This window comes from Crotalus tigris, unplaced genomic scaffold (genome assembly GCF_016545835.1).
Source record: "Crotalus tigris isolate CLP2741 ecotype Arizona unplaced genomic scaffold, ASM1654583v1 scf7180000018371.15429387391:27106975, whole genome shotgun sequence".
NCBI lineage: Eukaryota > Metazoa > Chordata > Lepidosauria > Squamata > Viperidae > Crotalus > Crotalus tigris.
Window position 1 is genome coordinate 21,535,044 of NW_024096970.1, and position 19,660 is coordinate 21,554,703.

General features: G+C 41.3%; 1 protein-coding gene across 3 annotated transcripts in view; it reads left to right on the top strand.

The window, feature by feature from the left end:
- SYNDIG1L (synapse differentiation inducing 1 like) overlaps positions 1-19,660 on the top strand; it is a 72,927-nt gene that overhangs the window by 10,536 nt on the left and 42,731 nt on the right. For 2 of the 3 annotated variants that reach the window (XM_039351745.1, XM_039351747.1), the window contains exon 2: positions 18,323-18,449. The exons of the other annotated variant lie outside the window; for it this stretch is intronic. The gene's annotated coding sequence lies outside the window, so the exon portion shown is untranslated. The remainder of the gene's footprint in view (positions 1-18,322; positions 18,450-19,660) is intronic. 3 annotated transcript variants of the gene reach the window in all.

A 19,660-nucleotide genomic window follows, 5' to 3' on the forward strand; every position in this document is an offset into this window, starting at 1 on the left:
GGGCCCAGCGCTGGCAGCGGCTTCCTTGTTCTCCCCTTCCTCCTCCCCTTCTTACTCTTGCTGCCCCTCAAAGCGGCTTGGGTGGGCGCCGGGACAAGAGGGGTGCCTGGGGGGAGCAGCTGGGCTGGACAAGGGGCTGGCAGTGGCCATGCAGCACCAGTCCCCACCACGGCTCCATTGGATGGGCGAAGGGCGAGGCCGGGCAGCGCGGAGTCCCAGCTAGGGCGACTGCTTCCTAGCCCTCCTCCTCTCCTTCCTCCTGCTGCCCCCCCAGGTGGCTCGGGCAGGCGCTGCCTCCACCGCGGCTCCATAGATGGGCGGAGGGTGAGGCCGGGCAGCGTGGAGTCCCAGTGGGGGCAGCGGCAGGGCCGGGGGCGGCAGGGACCCCGAAGATGCTGCCCTGTTGCTGCCGCTGCTGTGGAAGCCGCTGCCTCCCATCCTGCTCCCCCTCCTCAGCCCATTCGGCAGAGGATGCGCAGAGGCCAGGGGTGGTGGGGACCCCCGACGATACTGCTGTAAGAGAGAGAAAGAGAGAGAGGGAAGAGAGAGAAACAGAGGAAAAGAAAGAGGAAAGAGAGAGAGAGAAAGAGAAAGAGGGAGGAAACAGAGAAAGAGAAAGAGTAAAGAGAGAAAGAGAGAGGAAAGAGACTGCCTTCCCAGTCGCCGAGAAAGGGGGGGGGAAAGAGCCATGAGCGAGTTCCCCTTTCTGCCTCGTTGCTGAAAGCTTTTTTTTTTAAAACAACCACTCGTTCAGGGCTTGTTTGCACGAGCTTGTAGCAGATCACTAAATAAAGGGGTGGGGGAGCCAAATGGTCCAAGGCGTTTGCACCCTGAATGTGTGGATGCTGCTTTCATGATTTGCCACCACCACCCCCTCTCTTCCCACCCTGCTCGGGCAATGCGCTCCTGCTGCTGCTGCTGCTGCTGCTGCTGCTGGCTGAGCTGAGCTGTGGCGCCGAGCCGATCCCCACGCCTCCTGGTTGACCGGCCATGCTCCGCCCCGGCCACCCTCCGTTCCGCGCCGGAGTCTCCCCCGCACCGCCCGGCCTGCCTCCCACGCCGTCGGAGGGCATCTGTGTGTGTGAGACCTTACTGGACTACCATCCCCAGCAGCCCTAAAAAGCACTGTGAAAGAGTGGGGAATGCTGGGAGTTGCAGTTCATCACCATATGGAAAAACATGACTCTCCAAAGATCCATCAATCTTTCCTTCCTTCCATCCATCCATCTCCTTCCCTTCCCCTTCAATCTCTCCCTTCCTTCATTCCTTCCTTTCCCCCTCAATGTCCTTCCTTTCCCCTTCAATCTTCCTTCCATCGCCATCTCCATCCCTTCCCCTTCAATCTCTTTCTCCTTCCTTCCTTCCTTCCTTCCTTCCTTCCTTCCTTCCTTCCTTCCTTCCTTTCCCCTTCAATCTCCTTCCTTCTCCATCTCCTTCCTTTCCCCTCCAATCTTCTTTCCTTCCTTTCCCCTTCAATCTCCTTCCTTCCTTCCCTCCCTCCCAGCATTTTTGAGCAAGGAAGAGTAAGCTTCTCCAGCAAGTATTGCTATATTGTTTTGTGATTAATCACTATGCTTTAATTATGTTCACTTTGTAACAATGAAAATACACCCTGCATATCAGATATTTACATTAATATTCATAACAGTAGCAAAATTACAGTTACGAAGTAGCAACGAAAATAATTTTATGGTTGGGGGTCACCACAACATGAGGAACTGTATTAAGGGGTCGCAGCATTAGAAAGGTTGAGAACCACTGTGTTAAACCTTTTCTTATTGGAAATGGATGTTTGTAAAGTGTGAATGAAAATTTAGGGTCATGTGAGAATGACCCTAAATCAGGGGTGTCAAACTCGCAATGTCATGTGATGTGTCATGACATATCGTGACTTTTTTGCCATTGCCGGCAATGGGGTGGGTAGGGTTTCGCTATGATGCATCTGGCCCATAGGCCGGCAGTTTGACACCCCTGCCCTAAATAATCAAAAATCGAATTAGACCTTCCTGTAAGCCAGAGGTCCAGACATCGTGACAAATCCAAGCAAGACACCTTCCTACTACCATTGGAGAAAGTCCACTACAAAAATAAACTTTATTTCCAATGAACAATAGTATGCTCTCTCACTTACTGTAAATTTCCTATTTTTTGTATCCTATTTTGGTATTCCTGCTAATGTCTAGCTTTACTTAACCAGCAAAATGCTGTGGACATAATATACTTGGACTTTAGTTAAGGCATTTGACAAAGTAGATCACAACCTATTACTTGATAAGATAGAAAAAGATCGGTTAGACAGCATCACCACCAGATGGATTCATAACTGGCTCACCAACTGGACTCAATATGTTGTCCTCTATGGAACTACATCTACATGGAGGGAAGCATGAAGTGGGGTACCCCAAGGTTCTATCTTAGGCCCAGTACTCTTCAGCATTTTCATAAACACATCAAATTTGCAGATGATACCAAGCTGGGGGGGGGGATAGCCAACATTTTAGAAGCTAGGCTCAAGATCCAGAAAGATTTTGACAGACTTGAACACTAGGCCCTATCCCAAAAAATGGAGTGAGATTAGTAAGGTTTTACACTTAGGCAAGAAAAACCAAATGCACAGGTACAGAATAAGTGGTACCTGGCTCAACAGCAGTAACTGAAAGGCATCTAGGAGTCCTAGTAAGCAACCACTTAAATATGAGCCAGCAGTGTGCTGCAACTGCCAAAAAAGCCAACACAGTTCCTCAACAGAAGGATTGAATCAAGATCACATGAAGTATTAGTACTGCTTTATAATGCTTTGGTAAAGCCACACTTGGTCACCAAGTACAAAAAAGATTTTGAGACACTAGAAAGAGTGCAAAGAAGAGCAACAAAGATGATTAGGGTTCTGGAAGCTAAAACATATAAAGAACGTTACAGGAATTGGGTATGAAGAGAAGAACTAGAGATGACATAGCAGTCTTCCAACATCTAAGGGGCTATCACAAAGAAAAGGGGGTCGACCTATTCTCCAAAGCATCTAAGGACAGTACAAGAAGTAACGGATGGAAACTTATCAAGGAGACATCCAACCTAGAACTAAAGAGAAATTTCCTGACAATGACAGCAATTAATCAATGGAACGGCTTGCCTCTAGAAGTTCTGGATGCTCCATCACTAGAGATTTTTAAGGAAAGACTGGACAGCCATTTATCTGATATGGTATAGGATCTCCTGCTTGTCAGGGCATTGAACAGGAAGATCCATTCCAACTCTGTTATTCTGTTAAACTTGTTATCTACTTTTAAGTTTATTTCTATATCTTCTGTTACAATATAACACTCTCTTATTCTACATTTTGCTTTACCCTTCCAACATCTGGGGTTTTTTAGTCTTTTAATATCCTCTAATGGCTTAACTATAACTCACCCCATATACTGTAGACCAGTTCAGTACTAAAAAGTGGCTCAGCCCCATTAAAACTACAGGATTTCTTTTTTAACAATATTACTGAAATTCCTAAATTCTTGATACTTTCCTATTGTTTCTTCCATTCTTTCTTTTTTCTGTAGTTAATTCTACTCCATAGGAATAGCTATTGTACTTTATCTTACATTCATTTTATCCATTACACACTTCCCAGTTGGTTCCACCCATCTTATTTCTATTTTAATTCTATACTCAGTAATTAGCCTTCTTATGACCTCCCTTCATTTTTTACCTTCATCTGGACAGATGCACCCAGCCCAGTCACTCCTCTTACACCTAAAATAGGTGACTCTTCCTGGCTTCTTCCCCTGTGCCTGCTATATCTTTCCCATTTCGACTTTGTCAGTGTCTTGTGTGTACCAGTGGCTGCCTTGCTTTCTACTGCACTCCATCTTCCCTTTGGTTCTCCATTCTTTCCTTTTGCCTACAAGATTTCATTTGCCAATGTCTAGGCTGATCTTAAATTTGTTTTCCTTGTAACACTGCCTTTGCTTATGAAAGATAGTGTATCATGTTGTATGGAGACAAACTATTCAGGAATATAGCTAAAGACAGGCAAGAAATACTTTAGATTAAAGGGGTTACAAAAAATAAAGAGTAATTTGCATGGAAGTAAAATATTGTTTCAGAAGTAATAAAGACGGTTATAGAAGGAGATTTCAGCAGGGTGAATGAAAATAAAATGATCAGAGATTAAATGGAAGAAGGGATCCAGTATTTTAGAGATTTATCGTGGCAGTGATAATTTAAAATGTACAACTGAAACAAATGATAGAAACATTGGTGAAAGGGGCGGCATATATGTTGTGAGAACATTAAAAGTAGCTCCAGGTGTAAAGAGCATAACTGAAGAAAGATTGTTGCTGTCCAAGCTACTTAATATGCATGTGAAAACTGCATTCTATGCGGAAAGGCAGCAAGAATGAATGCTGAAATTATAAATGGAGTAGTTTCTTAAGTATGCCTAGGAAGCCTTCGGCAGAATTCTGCTGAAAACAAGGCAAGCAAAATTTGTGAATTGCAATGTGACTTTATGTGAAGCAGGAGTTGTGCAACTTAGATTTTTGTCTTCAGCACCTCACTATATAATGTGAGAAAAAGGGATTAGGGCAGGGGTGTCAAACTGCCAGCCTGTGGGCCAGACGCATCGATAAGATTTGTCAACATCCTCCTGTATCTTAAGCCTATCTTCTGAAGTATTGGCTATTCCTGCCAGTTTGGTGTTGTCTGCAAATTTGATGAGTTCCCCATCTATCCCTTCATCCAAATAGTTGATGAAGTTGTTGAAGAGCACTGGGCCTAGAACAGAGCCCTGTGTGCCACTGCACACTTCCCTCCATGAAGATGCAGTTCCATTGAGGACCACACACTGAGTATGGCAGTCAGCCAGCTACGAATCTATCCGGTGGTGATGCTGTCTAACCCACATTTTTCTATCTTATCAAATAGTAGGTTGTGATCTAAAATAAATTATATCCACAGCATTCCTCTGGTCCACTAATTTTGTCACTTGGTCAAAGAATGCGATAAGATTTGTCTGGCATGATCTGTTTTTGACAAACCCATGTTGGCTTTTGGTAATGATTTTTTTTTTTTGCCTCTAGGTATTCGCTGATTCATTGTTCAATTATCTTTTCCAGAATCTTCCCAGGCATTACCATTTTCTTGCCTATCTTAATTTGTATTTCTAATCTGTTTTTTGCAGTACTGTTTTTAACACGTTGGGCTGTTTTTTTCCCTTTGTGTAAAGACGGATGCAAAAAACAAGTTAAATAGTTCTGCTTTCTCCCTGTTGCTTGTCACCTTCTTGCCATTTTCTCTGACTAATGGGCCAATCATTTCCTTGATTTTTTTCTTGTTTTTTACATGTTGAAAGAAGCTTTTTTGTTATTTTTGACTTTTGTCATAAGCCTTAGTTCATTTTGAGCCTTAGCTTTCCTCACTTCATCTTTGCAGGCTTGGGCTATTTGCTGATATTCTGCCTTAGTTATGTGCCCTCTTTCCACTTGTTATACTTGTCCTTTTTGTCTTTCAATTTATCAGAGTTGTTTATGCAGCCATGCTGGTTTCTTTTGAGAGCTGTTATTTTTCTTCTTCGTTGGTATTGTACTAGACTGGGCTTTTATTATCTCACTTTTCAAAACTTCCCAAACTTCTTGAGTTGTTTTCCCCTTGAGGATTCTCATCCATGGAATCCTTCCCAAGTTGTTTCTAAGTTTATTGAAATTAGCTCTCTTGAAGTCCAATAGACTGTGTTCTATTGCTTGTTCTTGCATAATGTTGAATTCCAATATTGCATGATCACCCCCCCCCAAGGTTTCTATGGGTTCAACACCTTCTATCATTTCATCCCTGTTAGTGAGAATTAGGTACAATATAGCTAATCCCCTCTCTACTTTTGGGGAGACAAAGTTGTCTGCTAGGTTTGTCAGGAATCTGTTTGATCTTCCATTTGGTGCAGAGTTTATCTCCCAGGTGATGTCAAGGTAATTAAAGTCCCCCAATACTATTGTGATGTGCTTCCTACATACCTTAGTTAATATGATAAAAGTGACATATGGTGAAAGTAAAATATATGTGGTAGTAAATAAATTACAAAGCAAGTGAATCAATATTGCTCGGGGAATAAAACACGATGGTGTTCAGTTGCTTTAGGTATTTACAAATATTATCAGGAATGCTTATGGTAACACATTAGGAGTGTTACCATATATGCTGAAAAACCAGAACATGTATATAGACAATATTTATGTATTTTGGTAGAATATTTAGTACTAAGAATGAGAAAGTGATTAGATGAATTTTAGACATTCCAGTGTTGATAGAAATTGAATGGATAGTAAATGGTTTGCTGCAAGGGATGATTGTTTGATTGCATTCAAAATGTTTTGAATGCAAGCATTCTTCTATCCACTTTGATATGTGGAATTGAACATTGTGAAAAATAAGGACATTTATTTTTATTTTTCTTCCATTCAATCTTATATGATACTCAGAGACTGTCCGGGCAAGTCCCTACAGTTTTCTTGACAACTTTTTTTTTCAGAAGTGTTTTGCCATTGCCTCCTTCATAGGACAGGGAGAAAGTGACTGTCAAAGTCACCCAGCTGGCTTTGTATTGAAAATGGGAGTAGAACTCACAGTTTCCCAGTTTCTAGCCTGATGCCTTAACTATTATATCACACTGGCTCTCCTGTGTACTACCGTATACCACAAAAGGGAATAGTTTGATGGGCATATATGTAGGTATGTATGTCAATGTTATTTTAAGCCTATTTATCCCTACACTATAATTTAAATGTGATTCTTCAGTCAAAATGGCAGAAAGCAATGCAGCCGATTTTCAGCAATGACAGTTAAAAGGAATTGCAAGCTCTGCAAAAGAAAAATGGCATAAAGCTACATACAACCCTGGGGCCACGGATTGTTCACACCTGGCTTATATATTAACATACAGAAACTTTATGCAAAACTACAGCCTTTTTTGTCCTAATCCATTTCCATTAAGATGCATTCACAGACATCCTAATTCTAATGAACTCAGTAGACCTTATTTCAGGAATCACAATACCAGTACTTTATTCTTCAGCACATCTAGCAAGCAAGAGAAATATTTCTTCTTTTACTCTGTAAAATTCTTTTATGTTCCAGTCTTTGAATTTAAAGTAACATGTTTCAGAAATTCCAAGAGCTCCATGAATATATGCTGATTCCAAAATATGTACGATTTTACACTTGACAGCAGAATAAATCTAAAAATAGGTTGTTGCTGATATGTTCCTTAAATATACAGTATTATTATTGTAATTCAGCAGCAATGCATTCTGGATATGCAAAGACAATTATAGCAATAATCCCTGTCATCTGAGGGATGAAATAAAGAAAGAACAATGGTATCAAAAATAGAGAATAATTTAAAAGGTAGATAAAAAGGAACCTAGTTATAAAAAAGGGAAAAAAGCATTCTACATGAGTAGAATGCACATATTTCTAAAAATAAATATATGCCACTGATTTGACTATGATATGCTCATTTTTTAAAAAATAGATTGATATTAGGATGCATAAAAGATAAGGCAAGTAACAAGTTATTCAAATCAATTTATAATTAATCTTATGACTACAACAATAGGAATAGCAAAAGAAACAAAAGTATATGCTATAAAGGTTCATTCTGGTGGTAAAAAGTAGAATTTGGCAGCATTGGCATGTGGAAGACATAATGACAACAACAACAGCAGCAGCAGCATCAACAACAACAATAGTAATAATAACAACAACAACAACAATAATAAAGTTTGAAGGGATCTTGGAGGTCATCTAGTCCAACCCCCTGCTCAGGCAGGAAACCCCATATCATTTCAGACAAATGGCTGTCCAGTCTCTTCTTTAAAACTTCCAGTGTTAGCGCATTCACCACTTCTGGAGGTATGTTGTTCCACTGGTTAATTGTTCTAACTGTCAGGAAGTTTCTCCTTAGTTCTAGGTTGCTTCTCTCCTTGATTAGTTTCCATCTGTTGCTTCTTGTGCTGCCTTCAGGTGCTTTGGAGAATAGCTTGACTCCCTCTTCTTTGTGGCAGCCCGTGAGATATTGGAACACTGCTATCATGTCCCCCTTGTCCTTCTCTTCATTAAACTAGACATACCCAATTCCAGCAACTGTTCCTTAGCCTCCAGTCCCCTGATCATGATGTAATTGTATAAATTGTGTATTAGTCAACTTGGTGCAAAAAGTACATAATTCAAGTCATTTGTGCAATAATACATGCAACATCATTTGCCCACATTTCCCCTGTTTGGTTGTTATTCCTTAGAAGAAAAAAATTCTCTGCAAAATCCCTCCCTAAATTGCTTTCATTTTTCTTTTAATGAAGAATGTTAGGACAGTGTCCTGCTTGCACCACAGTCTTAAGTAGTAACAGAAAACCAAACAAGAACTAAATATTTGTGCAGATTCTTGTCCTTCCTTTTTGGATTGTACCTTTTTATTATCACAACAATCCCTGTGGTTCTGTTTTAAATGACACAAATTGGACCACAGAACATAAAGTAGGCACACTTCAAGAGTATTAAAACAGTTCATTATATACCAATCAAACCACTTCTGGATTGGGTTCTCAAAGGGTGAAATCAATTGTCTATTAATTGTAATAGAGCCTACATATACTATCTAATCATCAGCAACCTCATTCATTTGTTGAAATGCATAAGAATTTACCCAGATTCTGTTAATTAAGACTGCTATCCAGACACATATTAGATATGTATGGCAATTTACTATAATGATATTAGATCAATGATTGGCTATGTGTATCCAATGTCTTACCTTACAAAATCTGAACTTGTGAAAGTTGATTTCCAGGGCCTTCTCATGAAGATATGAGAAGAGAGATCCTGGGGAGAGAGATGTTGCATAATTCACACTTCTTTCAAGTCCAGCTGCTATAATGTTTGGTGACTCAGCTTCAATTAAAGTTTTGCCTAACACTTCCCTAGCTAGCTGTACATGCATGATTCCATCCTCACTTTTGCCCACAAAAAAAACAACACTTTTGCTTTCTGCCAGAATCCCAACTAAGCATCAGCAGCTCTACTCATTCAGGACAACTCCTTTGGCTGAAACAATGCATGCTTGGACAAAGTAGATCAGAGACAATAGACAAAGTTTTTGATCCATGGAATAAGTGGTATAGCAATATGATATGTGAATGTTTATTGATTACATATGATAATATAAACATAAAAATTTATAAGTGATAATATAAAATAGGTAAGAAGAAACTCAGCTATGGAGACCTTTGAACCACTTGATTTAAAGGTATTCCAGTGAAATGTAAGTGGAGGATTTCTGTAGGACAAGGAAACCCAGAACAATCTGCAAGTAGGCAAAATGCTCTCCAAGGGATCAAATGTATGTCATGGACTTCAGAAATAGGGAGTGGCATGAATATCTGGGGGAGGTTTGCACACAATAAGGAATAATGCATGCAATCAGCATACAGTTCACAAACACAAGCTGATTCATATTTGGTAGGAGTAGCTAGCCGATGTTATTCCAACCCCAGCACCAAGGTTTTTATGAGGACAGTGCTCTTGGAAAAATACTGCATTACTACTTCAACTCAAATCAAAGACACTTTGCCAGCATGCCAAATATGTGTACATATGTGTACATAACATATCCTGTGTACCTCTTTAGAAGAGTCCCCATTTTAGGATTAGAATGCTAAACTAGTAGTATGAAGCAGAACTGAGGTGGACTTTGGATTATACCATTTGGTAAGGTGTGTAGTAAAGATGTCAAAACAAGAATGCCTATTTAGGAATGTCTTGAATGTTTAGTTTGAGAAATAAAGGCCCCCCTATAGGAATGTCCTTTCAAGAACTAAGAATTACAGAATTCCTAGTTTTTTGAAAAGTTCTTATTCACAGACAGAAAAACCGAAACCATATGGACTTAAGCTGGAAAGATAAGCACAAATCAAGGCATGAATATAAGTTAGTGTTTCTCAATCTTAGCAATTTTAATATGTGTGGACTTCCCAGAATTCCCTAACCAGCTGGTATAAGGTGTTGGGTGAGGACCAAGAAGTGCACATTTGAAAGCCGCAACCACAACCCAAACTTGATAACACAAGTTAAGAGTTATCACAAGCCTTGTATATAGACATGGTAATCTGTCTGTGCTTCAACTATGTGTTTGATAAGTATATACAAAGGAAAGCCATATTGATTTAATAAGGAAGAGATATACAGTTGACTTCAGTTAAGGCCTGCTGTGCATCTAAATCTTTGTGACTGGAAGAAGAAAAAAGCAGGAAATGGTTGCAAATATTGAGAGTATAACTCATAATTTAAAAAATGGTAGCCTCCTCTGTTGTGATTATTCAAATCAGTCCAAGGCACTTTGGGGAAAACATTCATTTAAAACTAAAAATATACTGTATAAACAAAGTATTAGGGTCAGGAATTAGTTTGCTTCCTCTTAGCAGCCATTTGTTACTGAACTCAGTTGATTTCAGTTTCACACTTTAAAGATTATGCACCTGTACAGTTATTTTGTTGGCTTTATCTTGTTTGTTTTACTAATTAGGTTCACAAAACAAACAGGCTAATGTTCTAAATTGTGTTCTAATTTACATCTGTAGTAAGATTCTTTTGCCTTAGTATGGCTGCTTTTATGGAGGCAATAATGTCAGAGTATCAAACTATTTTTTTTTATGCTAACTAGCATAAGAAACCACACTGGATCTCTTTTGAAAGCCACCCAGCAGATGTTCCTGTGCATATAAAAGATACTGCGGCCATCTATGTGCTTCAAGGTCCCTATAGGCATTCTAGAATGGGAGATTCATTAACTACTTTGTATACTATCATACACAGTTGGTGGGCTGCCTTCCTGCCAGCTCAGCTAAGTTACTATTAAACTGGAATTCTGTCTTTCAGCCTGGTTGTATGATCTTCCACTTGAAATTCTGAAGTGAATGGATCTACATATGCTGAATAACTCTTATTCTGATTTAATATGGGCCTACAGTTTTTACCAGTTTTTATTCAGTAAATTTGCATCTGTTACTCTTTTATCTACATCATACAGAAATTATTTACCCAGGCTGTACTCCTATTGTGAGAATATGTTTGCTAAGTGTTCAACATAAGAGCATTTTGCAGTTAAAGAAGTTGTATTCTTTTTTCAAAGCAACTGCCTAGTGAGTGGTGTGTGGTATGTGATTGCACAAGTGTAATAGGCAGCAATAATACATACAACTCTCATTAAAACTGAACAGTTTTATAACTTCTATTCTTTTTAATTTCCCCTGCTGTATACCAGTTTTATCATATGCACATAGAACTGCCTCTACTCTTCAATTCAGGGACTTTCATTTTTGACTTTAAAAAAAGCACCCTAAAACTAAAACCTTTGCTATCATCAATTTTCTAGCTGCATGAACCTGGCACCCCCAATTTTATCCTATATCATTAAAACAGCACAACAGCAAGGCTTGTGAAAGGCAGGATAACTATCATGATCCCCCAGGAATGTCCAGACATTTTAATACATGAACAGCAGCAACAGATGCCTCCTAAGTCAAGGTGCAGAGTACTCAAAGTTATTTGGTGCTTCTGGTACTCCACTCTTGAACATAAAAATATAAGAATGACAAATAAGCTATCTTCAGCTAAGCAACTGAGAATTTGCTGTCTTTTGAAGATATGTAGAGTCTGTTGCTTGAGACAACTGTCTCATTCTGCCTATTGGTGTCTTTCAACAGCAAATCTATTACCACTGACCTATAGGTAAAAGCCAGATATTACACTACTAATGTTAGATTAAATTGGGCAAACTAGAATTTGTGGGCCACAGAAAGCCCTGAATCTCATTTTTTAAAACTCTGAATCCCTTACTGACCAATGCTGAAATTCAGTCTCCACTGGATTTCCTATTTATTTTTATTTTTTCCTTTTATATACAATACTGCTAAACATAACACTGTCCCAAATGAGGAAGATGGCCCCCAAAGTCTACTGTGCTTCCATTTGTGACATCAGTGCCATGTTGTCAAGTCTTCCATAATCATTCCTGGTATGGATCACATTTTAGGCTATCACAGGCCAGAAACAAAGTAGTTTCATTCTCTAGTATCCAGATTCATATTTGAGGAATAGCATTGCCACAGAATCAGTAATATATATGTCCCAGAAAACCAGAAACACTGAGAAATTTGTTGAGATTAATTTAAATCCTGATAAATGTTGAACTTGGTTTTCTTCTAAACAAACAGCTCAAAGAGGTGGTAAAAATTTAAATGGAAGAGTCCACTGCACCATTTAGGGCTACAGGCAGAGAATGCATAAAAGGCTGTGGCACGTTCCCAATGAATCAGATTGTGGATTGGAGGAGCATCTAGCCAGACTATACATTTCCTTTTCAAATGCTGTAAAAAGCTTTGAGACTATTGACCAGTAAAAGCTCCACATAATTATACTCATTATGCTGTTCAACAATGGCACTGTTCACTGAGAAATTGCATTGTTAACAAGAAAGGTGGTTACTGAGAGTGTACCTATAAAGAGTTTTCCACAGAGTAATGTCAATATTTGGTTGAATCAGGCAGATCTGACTTCCAGATCTCCAAAACAAAATTATCCTTACTCAGAACTCCTTTAGAAATCGAACTATATGGTAATATAGAGCAACAGAGACCTCTAGTGAACAAATAGCAATTGAATTGATTATCTCTTCTATAATTCAGTATGTTGTATCCGATTAAAGACTTGCTATTCATGAAAATATTTGACTATTTTTAAAGTTTGAGATCCAATAATCCTATCTTATTCCATGATGAATTTAACGTTACTGTTATAATGTCTTTATACCAGTTTAAGGCCTATCCAGGATAGCCACACATTCTGAGGGCTTCCTTGATGTGTTTTAGTTCTTTTTTGTTTCCCATCTTTGCTGGTAGGCAGACTTTCAGTGCGATGGTGTAGTGTTCTGATAACTCCCATTTTGTGCTGCAGTGGATGGTAAGAATCAAAATGTGGATTTTCTGTAAACTTCAATGTTAAGGCTTCTGTCTTCCTTAATGTGTACTACACAGTCCCGGAAGGCCAGACTATTTTCCTTAATGTTAAGTCCTTCGTTCGATGGCGAATGAAGATCACACATGGTAGAATCAATAGCTCTATTTCTCCTTCTGCTCACTCCAACAACAACAGCGAGGCTCGCAGGCCTCTTTTTTAGTGACTAGATCCCCGGGCAAAACAGCAACATTAATGGCACGCTTTCATGCCTTGTGCATGTGCGGCAGGCTGGCGCCTCTCAGTCTGGTCCCGGGCAGCTTGCAGAAACTCCGGGACCATAGCAATGTCCCGAGCCTGCTTTTGCAGGCTCAGGACACAACACCCCTTCCCCCTAGATGAAACTTCTTTTCCGCACACATGTGCGACCTCCATAGGGGACATGGTATATAATTCCATTAATCAAATGCATGGAGTGTGGACATGGATGTTACCCTTAAGCCACACCTTTTTTCCATTCTATCATTCTGGGAATAAATGTATCTGATTTCCAAAAAGTACCACAACAACTCCGCCATTCATTAATGGCATTTCTGCCATGTTTCCCTGGAACTTGACAGCAACCTCACAAAGTCCCTAAGAGGTGAGCTCCCCTGCTCACCTACCAGGCTAGGTGTGCCCACTCGTTGCTGCCCCATGTTCCCAGGTGACCCTGGTTCTGTTGCCTGGCCTGCTTGCTCGCCCACCAGGCTCGTCAGGCCAGGACTTTGCTCACTTCCATACCCAGTTACCCTGCTCATCTGTTGGCTGGCTGGACCCTCTAAGTCCAAACCAGTGTCCCTTGGAGGGGTGGTATTTTGCAGGTCCACAATGGACCTTCCTTGGAAACACAGCCCCTCAACCCCACACCCAGCAGATGGATGGTCTGGGATAGTTGCCGTGCCCCAGTGCCTTGTGGTCCCCCAAGAGGTGCCAGAATCAGGAGTTGCCTCTCTGCTTACCCCCCTTTCAGGTGGCTTCCTTCTGGGAGCAGTTGCAGAATTGGGCCAGTTCCTTTGTGGTGATGCCAGTTCTCTTATATGTCTTGATTTGTTTGGATACCCCCGGTCAGTCTCCCTGTCTGGAGTGCTGTTTGATGTATGTGAGTAATGTGGATACCCCCTGTGACTCCCTGGCTGAAGTAAGTGTTGGTATGGGGAATGTCTCCCTTCCCAATGAATTCCTGTTGGGAGCACTTGCGGAAACCAGAGATGGGCCTTCCCCAGCCTACTCAGCGGCCGGTGACTGCTGATAGTGATCCCCAAAATGCACAATATAACCCTCCTCCCCCCCCCCAGAGTAGAGGCAGGAGCAGAAGAGGAAGAGTCCAGTCTCGTATGCAGCTGATCTATGTGCCATCGGAGAACGCGGCCGTCGTCCAAGGACACCTCGTAGGACAAAGGTCCCGACACCTTGCAGACCACAGCTGGAATCCAAAGATGACCGGGCCCGTAGTTCCAAGTCCAGACCGGAGCACCCAGTTGCAAGCTCCTTGGTGCCCTTGGCTGCAAGACCTGAGACACCACCCTATCAGGGTGCAATCTGTCTAGCTTAGTTATGAGCCGGTGGCCCCAACGCAGTTCAGCAGGGCTTTTCCCAGTGGATGTGCAAGGTGTGGTGCAATGTGCTAGAAGAAAGTCTGCTAACCTGTGATGCCAGTTACCGTAAGTCAGTTTCTTGAGGGCATCCTTGGTGATGCGGACCATCCGTTCAGCCATCCCGTTGGTGGAGGGGTGGAAAGGAGCCAAAGTCACATGGCGGATCAGGTTAGCCTGAAGAAAAGCCTGGAACTCAGAAGAAGTGAATTGAGGACCGTTATCTGAAACCAGAATATCTGGAAGGCTGTGTGCAGTAAAAATGCCTCTCAACACTTGGATTGTCCTGGCAGGAGTAGTGGAGGAAAAAGGAACAACCTCTAGCCACTTGGAATGGCTATCAAAAACAACCAAGAAGAATTGCCCCTGAAAGGGCCCAGCATAATCAATATGCACCCTGGACCATGGTGTTTGGGTTTCTTCCCACCTATGAACTGGGGCCTGAGGCATTTCTGGCCGTGACTGTTGGCACAACTGACACCCGTGCACCTGAGCCTCAATAGCTTTATCAAGCCCAGGCCACCAAAGATGGCTGTGCGCAAGTGTTTTCATCCTGACAATTCCAGGATGTCCCTCATGCAGAGAGACCAAGATTCTAGGCCTCAATGAGGCAGGGATAACTACCCTGCTACCCCATAATAGGCAACCCTTAAAAGTGGACAACTCATGCTTCTTGAGCCAGAAACTTTGGAACTCAGTACCTGGACTCTTGTCAGGCCAACCTGACAATACCCATGAGAGCACACGTGTAAGTGTGTGATTAGTGGCAGTTTCTGCAGCCACATCCCTAGCATTGAGGGGCGATTCCGGCAACTCCTGGATGGAGAGAATATTGATGGCAGGAGCAGGGTCTGCTTCTACCAGTTTTAGAGGTAATCTGCTTAGGCCATCTGCATGGCCCATTTCTTTTCCCAGTTTGTGAACTAAAGTGTAGTCATAAGCTGACAGGAAAATGGACCACCTCAGCATTCTAGGGGATATTATATGAGGGGTTTGTTTGTTTGTTGTAAACAAACCCAACAGAGGCTTATGGTCCGTGTAGACTGTGAAATGGCCGCCATATAAGAAATCATGAAATTTCTTAGTGCCAGCCACTATGGCCAGTGCTTCTCTGTCAGTTTGGGCATAATTATGCTCAGCAGAAGACAGAGTCCTAGAGTAATATGCCACAGGAACATGTGTCCCATCAGCCCTCAAGTGGCTAAGTACAGCTCCCACCCCATAAGGAGATGCATTGCAGGCAATGCAAACAGGCAATTGTTCACTGAAATGTGCTAACACAGCATTAGACGTGAGCAATGCCTTAACCTCGTTGAAACTCTTTTCATGGACCTTTATCCACTGCCAAGAGTCCTGCTTGTCTAAAAGCCTATGTAATAGCTCTGCTACTGCAGCTTTATGTGGGAGAAATGCATTGTAAAAGTTCAAGAGGCCCAGAAAGGCCTGCAGCTCACTTTTAGACTTGGGACTTGGGGCCTGCTGTATAGCTTGCAGCTTAGATTCAGCAGGGTGAATACCTTGAGCATCTATCCTGAATCCTAAGAAGTCAGTAGAAGTGACTCCTATCTTACACTTATCCTTCTTCAACTTAAGGCCTGCTCTTCGAAAACGGAGCAAAACAGCCCTCAACCTCTCTGCTAAGTTTTGAGATGACTCCCCAGCAATAAGGACATCATCAAAATAGGGGCAAACTCCAGGAATACCCCTAAGTGTGCTCTCCATAACACTTTGGAATATGCCTGGGGCTACATTTACCCCAAATTGCAGTCTCTTGACCTTGAATGTACCCCTATGCGCTACAATGGTCTGTGCCTCAGCAGCAGCTTCATCAACAGGTAATTGTTGATATACCTGTGCCAGGTCAAGCTTTGCAAAAACTCGCCCCCCCTTTGAGGGAAGCTAAGATGTGACTGACTACTAGTACTGGATAAGTGTGCTGTTGCAGCGCCTTATTTAGTGTGCACTTGTAATCTGCACAAATATGTATGTCCCCATTAGCCTTTAGAGGCGTTACTATGGGGGTTTCCCATGGACTTGAATTTACAGGTTCTAAAATGCCTTGCTGGAGCAATTTATCCAGCTCAGCATCAATCTTGCCCTTGAGGGCGAAGGGTACCCTCCTAGCCTTAACTCTGATGGGTGTGATGGTTGGGTCTAATCTTAATGAACTTGGAGGCCCCCTGTAGGACCCAAGCTTTGGACTAAACACATCTGCAAACTCCTTGCAGACTTCTACTAGGCCCAACGTTTGCAAATGGTGCAGCCCAGTAACCTGGATTCCCAAGGTCTCAAACCAATCGAGTCCTATAAGACTCGTGCGTTCACCCCCAACAACCAACACATCTAATGGACCTTCAAACTCCTTATGTTGCACTGTAAGGGTGGCCTCCCCCTTAACGCACACCTTGGAATTTTGAAAATCTGTTAATATTTTAGTGACCTGATCCCTGGGCAAAACAGCAACATTAATGGCGTGCAAGGCTGGCGCCTCTCAGTCTGGTACCGGGCAGCTTGCAGAAACCCCAGGACCATAGCAATATCCCGAGCCTGCTTTTGCAGGCTCAGGACACAACACTTAACATCTTCCCATGTGAATTTGATGGTATCTGTCCACAGAGTTGATGTGTTTAGTGAACACTTCCAATTCCTGTGTTTTGATCTTGACCAAAGTATCGTCCACATATCTATACCAGTGAGTGGGTGGAATTCCTGTGAAGGAGTTTAGGGCTTTAGTTTCTACTTCTGCCATGTAGAGATTGGCCACAATGGGGGACACAGGTGAACCCATGGCTCAGCCGTCTTTTTGTCTGTGGAAAACGTCATTGTATTTAACACAGCTGCACCATGGGCTCACCTGTGTCCCCCAGTGTGGCCAATCTCTACATGGAAGAGGTAGAAACCAAAGCCCTAAACTCCTTCACAGGAATTCCACCCAAAACCTAAAGTTCTAAAGCATCAATATTCTTTCTATCCTGGTTCTTCAAAGTCCAGGTTTTGCTCCCGTAAAAGGGTCACAGGGAAAACCACTGATTGTATAATTCTGATCTTTGTACATATAGACACATCCTAGTATCTAAATACCTTTTTCAAGGTCCAAGTTCACATATACTATGGCATAAATTATTTAAAAACAACAATGATTCATTGATTCAGAATTAATGTAGTCCCTTACAGTTTTGCCCAATCTCTTACACACCCAGTTCCCCAAAAGATCTTCCCACAATGGATACATGATGCACCTCCTTGATGAATCCAAATTCAGACTACTATTTAGATTGCAACCAAAAAATTATAACAAACCAATGGTGTAGCCAGTAATAATATTGGAGAAGGGGTGGAGAAACTTGGATTCTAGTCTTTACTCAGTTCTGATTAATACTGATGCCCCTGAATAGTTAAAAATCTCTTTGAAGATAATAATGGGGCAGTGAAAAACACAGGTCTGCCTATGCAAGTTCTTTTGACCTTACACAGCAAAGCATAGCTATTAATTAAAGCAGTCTGGTCTTTTTCAGGCTTCTGCATTCTGCTGTTCAGGAATTATACTGAATGGACCATTTTCAAAACGTGTGCAACCCTAATATACTGAGCTCTGAGGAAAGAAAGGTTATAAATACAATACATGTTTTATAACATCTGCCACTTTCCTTTGTACTGAAGAACATACTGGTCTAAAATTTAACATTTTGGCTTTATAGAGGCTGTCCTATGTCAACTTCTCCATGGACTGTCTTGCAGCAACACAAGCAGGATCCTTATTTATCCTTCATTCCACTGTAGAGAAATTGGATTCCAATTTTGCTTCACTGGAGCTGGGAAAAAGAGGTCAGTAGGCAAGAAATACTGTATAGTAACTATATCTTTTCTCATGACTTCATAGTTTTGCAGGAATCGGCATAACTCCTCCCCATCCCCCAACTTTAATTGTTTTCAGCTAGGTCTAAGAAAAAGCCAAGCAAAGATTGCAGGATATATATTTTTAAAATGCAACTGGAGAATTTATGACAGTAAAAGAAAACTTTTGACTGCTCTCCACTGAGATGCCAGCACTTTCAGGAACTTTAAGCCTCATCAAGAATTCTGCACCTCATTTTAGTTTTTCACCATTAGCAGAGAAGTCTTGGCAGTAAGCATTTTGCCTCTGCCAAAAAAAAAACATTTTTATCAGTGAGAATAAAGATTTTATTCCCATCTGAACATTGGCCAATTTAACTAGTGTACCTCTAAACAACAACACATAATATCCCAATTCTCAAAGCAATTTAATCTCTGTCAGATCCAGAAACCCATCATAGGGGTAGTTGATTCTATTGCTATTACTAGGCATTGTTCTCCAGCTTTGTTGAATGAGTACCTTCACATAGGTGAATTAACCAAACTCCCCCATAGACTTCTCAATTCCCTAATCTTCCTGTTGGTTTAATCCTGCATTAACACCTTTCATATTAACACTGCATCTGGTGCTCATTTCATCCTCTCTTCTTGCACAGAAAATCCTTTTCCTTTAACATAATTCCTCTTAGTAATCATTAATGTAGGTCAAGAAATTCTACCTTTTGTTCCCTGGCAACATATGAATAACAGTTTTAGAGCACTGCAGACGGCCACTTAGTACATTTAACTAAAAACACATAGTCAAATATCTAAGTAATTTGTATCTATATTCTATATTAGAAGAATGGACTTCTTTTGTATGTGGGAAAAAGAGGAGGAGAATGGCTTCATTCATTCATACATTCATTCATCCATTCATTCATTCATTTGCTACTGCCTTACATTCCATAAAGCAGTAAGATCATTTAGTAAAACTCCTCTTGTAAGTTGTTCAACCAGTGACCATCCAAAACAGCTACCTATGATTATACAGCATCTTTTGCTATGAAGGCCCCCCCAAATAATTGGACGAAAAAAGTCTGCATCACTAATTATCAATACTTTGAATTAGGCCTGAAACTGCTTGCCAACCAATGCAGTCTTGACTACATAGGTACCAGCACCTGTAACTTCTGTGCCATCTTCAAGAGCACTCCTATGTA